The 4,638-nt window shown below is 45.4% G+C and overlaps 1 long non-coding RNA gene across 1 annotated transcript; it reads left to right on the top strand.

Annotated features, from left to right (window-relative positions):
- Positions 1-1,655: 1,655 nt before the first annotated feature.
- LOC310855573 lies at positions 1,656-4,006 on the top strand. Its single transcript, XR_014569003.1, has 3 exons — positions 1,656-2,290; positions 2,414-2,728; positions 3,909-4,006. It is a non-coding gene; the product is annotated as an uncharacterized lncRNA (long non-coding RNA).
- Positions 4,007-4,638: the final 632 nt, after the last annotated feature.

Raw genomic sequence — 4,638 nt, 5'->3', positions numbered from 1 at the left:
ACTTTTTGTCAGCATTGACCCCAGTAGAAGGTCTGCTGCTGTGAATTTTACACCTCTCCCGCTTAGCGGAGAGTGTGGTGTGGTAGAGGACATCTCCCCGAACGTGTGGGTATGTCCAGATAGTTGCCTCGCGGAGGCCTCTTTGTCCAGTGTCCATTCTGGGTCCGGAAACGGTACTTTTTTCAGCGTTGACCACAGTAGAAGGTCTGCTGCTGTGAATTTTACACCTCTCCCGCTTAGCGGAGAGTGGGGTGTGGTACAGGACATCTCCCCGAACGCGTGGGTATGTCCAGATAGTTGCCTCGCGGAGCCGTCTTTTGTCCAGTGTCCATTCTGGGTCCGGAAACGGTACTTTTTGTCAGCCTTGACCCCAGTAGAAGGTCTGCTGCTGTGAATTTTACACCTCTCCCGCTTAGCGGAGAGTGTGGTGTGGTAGAGGACATCTCCCCGAACGTGTGGGTATGTCCAGATAGTTGCCTCGCGGAGGCCTCTTTGTCCAGTGTCCATTCTGGGTCCGGAAACGGTACTTTTTGTCAGCATTGACCCCAGTAGAAGGTCTGCTGCTGTGAATTTTACACCTCTCCCGCTTAGCGGAGAGTGGGGTGTGGTACAGGACATCTCCCCGAACGCGTGGGTATGTCCAGATAGTTGCCTCGCGGAGCCGTCTTTTGTCCAGTGTCCATTCTGGGTCCGGAAACGGTACTTTTTGTCAGCCTTGACCCCAGTAGAAGGTCTGCTGCTGTGAATTTTACACCTCTCCCGCTTAGCGGAGAGTGTGGTGTGGTAGAGGACATCTCCCCGAACGTGTGGGTATGTCCAGATAGTTGCCTCGCGGAGGCCTCTTTGTCCAGTGTCCATTCTGGGTCCGGAAACGGTATTTTTTGTCAGCATTGACCCCAGTAGAAGGTCTGCTGCTGTGAATTTTACACCTCTCCCGCTTAGCGGAGAGTGTGGTGTGGTAGAGGACATCTCCCCGAACGTGTGGGTATGTCCAGATAGTTGCCTCGCGGAGGCCTCTTTGTCCAGTGTCCATTCTGGGTCCGGAAACGGTACTTTTTTCAGCGTTGACCACAGTAGAAGGTCTGCTGCTGTGAATTTTACACCTCTCCCGCTTAGCGGAGAGTGGGGTGTGGTACAGGACATCTCCCCGAACGCGTGGGTATGTCCAGATAGTTGCCTCGCGGAGCCGTCTTTTGTCCAGTGTCCATTCTGGGTCCGGAAACGGTACTTTTTGTCAGCCTTGACCCCAGTAGAAGGTCTGCTGCTGTGAATTTTACACCTCTCCCGCTTAGCGGAGAGTGGGGTGTGGTATAGGACATCTCCCCGAACGCGTGGGTATGTCCAGATAGTTGCCTTGCGGAGCCGTCTTTTGTCCAGTGTCCACTTTATAAAGTCCATGCACTCCAGTGAATAGCATTTATCCATTTAGATAACTTTATTATTATTATTATAAGGATTTAATTACTTATTCTTACACAGAAACATAATGTGTGTCTTATAGCATCATATAAATGCTTAATTTGTAGTTTTAATGTGCAAATTAAACTTTTTTTCAATACTCTAGAGGGTACTCTTATTTTGAAGAGATCGTCCACCGGAAGTCTTAAATTAGCTCACTAGATTAGCTCACTAGACGCTGCCGCGTCCCACTTAGGCCTAACATCTTTGGGCTTTGTTGTGAAATGCTCCAGGTTTATTTTTTTGTATTGTTGAAAATCCTGTGTGTGATACAGTACAAAAGCGAAGAATTGGACGTTTTTGTTTTTTGAACTATAGTCCTTCGAGGGTTACTCAGATTAGCTCCGTGTGGTGCAGTGCACTATTTATTTATTATCTAGTGGTGCATCCCTGCTGCCTAGCTACTAGCTAGTAGCTTGCCTTGGCAACGACACGTTCATTGTTTTCATTATGAATATGATTCGGAATAGAACTATGCATCCAGATCTACGTGAGGATGAAGTTCTTGTGGTCGAAAATGCCATTAGAATAGCCATGGATTCAATCATAAACGTGTTGTACAGTGTCAACTCTGCTAGGACACATGAATACCAAAGGATGGTGGCCGACAGGGACAAAGAAATCCAACGGCTGGAATGCAGGACGAAGGAAATTGAACATGAATTGCAATTAATCCGACAAGACGGATGCAGCCGTGGACTATTTGGAGATGAAGTTCGTCATGTCGGCGCCGCAGCAGTACACTCTGATACTCACGAGGAGCTGGGTGAAATCCAAATCACCTTTGACACCGAGATGACAAGAGGACAAGATTCCGAAATGAATATCTCATGTAAGATTTGTAATTATTGTAGATCATATGAGAACACATGCAAGAACACAATGACAGTATGATTCACTGATCAAATCTGTTTTAATACAATTGCCCTCCTCCATTCCTTTCCATTCACATTAGGCCTTTTTGCAAGAACCCCTTCGCAGATCTCTTCTTCTCAAAGCAATGACCTGGCTTCTTCATCTCCCAACAACCTGAGCATCGACCAGACCGCTGTCTCCAACTCTGTGGTGGCTCCAGTTGTACCAGAGGGACCAAGTAACCCGTCCATATCAACAAGCAGCCTAATAGTAAAGGAAGAACCTCTATGGGAAGAACCTTGCGATATTGACACTGTCTTAATCAAATGGGAGATGAGTGAGCACAATACTGCCAATCACCAGGAAACTGTAGGTGGTGATTTGCATCAGAATGACAAGAGTCCCAGCATAGAAAGTAAGCTATCTTGTTGTTTTTTTCTTTGTTTTTTCACAAGGCAATTTGGGTTTTGGAGATGAGTTAGCCCCTCTCGGGACCCTACATAAAGCTTTTCTGAAATTTTGATGAGTTTTATGTTGGGTCCCTGGTCAGACCTATATTTTCGTATGGAAATTCCAGTACGCGGATGTAGAAATTCTCTCTAAAATAGGATCTGCGCCAAGTGACGGCATTATTTTCCTTGAGTTATTCTGAATTCGGTAACTTTAAGTAGCTATACATCCCGCTGCGAATATCTCCTGTGGCGCGGAAGCCGTTAAGTATTTTTAATCTTTGTTTGACCGATTTGGTCGCTTTATTTCTTCTTGTTTGTTTACCGTTTATTGTACCGCCTCCCGGTGCGGTTGGCTTGTGAGGCTACGTCCCTGCCTCTGATCTGCTGTGTCATAGCTATAGCGCCACTAGCTAGCCAGATAGGCGGTACAATGAGGTGTCAATAAACAAGGAAGGAAGAGAAGAATCCAAGCTTCCAAATCGGGCAAACATATAGGAGATATTCGCAGCGGCATGTATGGGTACTTATACTTTACATATTCAGAAAGCCTCACACGGAAACATTTCGTCATAGAGCGCGGAGAGGCGCTAAACGTGGAGTAAATGTTTTAAACAGGTGGCATGGTAGTAGTGCAACAGGACCCAATGCACTGGGTCTAACAAATGTCAGAAACTTCAGTAGCATTTGGGTTCTGCTTGGAGGGCTAGAGATGAGTTTGAGTATTTCCTGATTTTTAACCACTGGAATCCCAGCATCCCTATTCTGGAGGGAACATTACCCAATTATAGAAGATAGCACTTAAAAAATAAATAAATAAAGTTTGATTGATGGAATACAAAACTGTAATTTTGCTTCAACGTTGCAGGAAAAGTTAAAATAGGGAAGAGAGAAAAGAACAAACAATACAGAACAGTTCAAATAATAGGAAGGCACAGTGAAATCAAAAAGTCCAGTATACCAAAAGAAAGTAGATGGCACTACTGAAGGCAGGTGGAAAAGAAAGCATACCCAGCATATAAATATAGCAGGCACTACTGATATATAAAGTCACAGTTTCATGTGTGCTTTTATGTAAAGCAACTTTGGGTACTTAGAAAAGCGCTATATGAATCTGAGCTATTATTATTACTTTGTCCCCTCTAGGAAGACTGGAAAACAGAGAGAGGATAAAGAAGTTCAGGGACAAACTATATGCAAACCCTGAAAAACATCGTGTCTACAAGGAGAGAGAACGACTTCGGTAAGCTGGACTTTCAACCTTACATGTTTGACTTGAATTGTGATCTCACTGCACAATGTCTTGTTATTGATTGATGGCTTGCAGCAGTGAGAGACTGTCACTAATGTAAAGAAAATTCAGCTCTTTGGGGGTGGGTGTCTAGACGGCCACCATGGTTGGCTATCAAAGCCAAACATTTCTACCATTTAGAATCTGCATACATACATTACTGTACATACTGTCTTTTATCAGGAACGGAGGAAAGAGGAGTGTGCCAATGTCTGAATTGCCAGAGGAGACTCAGAGGCAGAAGAGAGCAGCCTGGAGAGCAGCTTCCAGACGCTATTATGCCCGAAAAGTCGCCCGTCAACAGACACGCCCATCTCCATCTGGCTTTATTCCTCAGTACACTCCATACTCACTGCCACTGCCAGTCCCTTTCATGGACAAACAGAGGAGGACAATGATATCTGAAATGCCCGAAGACACTCAGACCATGCAGAGGGAGGCCTGGAGGTGCTATGCAAAGAAAATGGGTCGTCTTCAGGCAGATCCCACCCAGCTCAACCACCTTGACTTACACAATATAGATACAACTGCTCATCTTCAGGCACATCCCACCCAGCTCAACCACCTCTTACACAATACAGATAC

This window comes from Protomyctophum parallelum (genome assembly GCF_964188405.1).
Source record: "Protomyctophum parallelum genome assembly, chromosome: 3".
Taxonomy (NCBI): Eukaryota; Metazoa; Chordata; class Actinopteri; order Myctophiformes; family Myctophidae; genus Protomyctophum; species Protomyctophum parallelum.
Note: the sequence above shows the minus strand (reverse complement) of the source record. Positions and strands in the feature narration are given on the sequence as shown.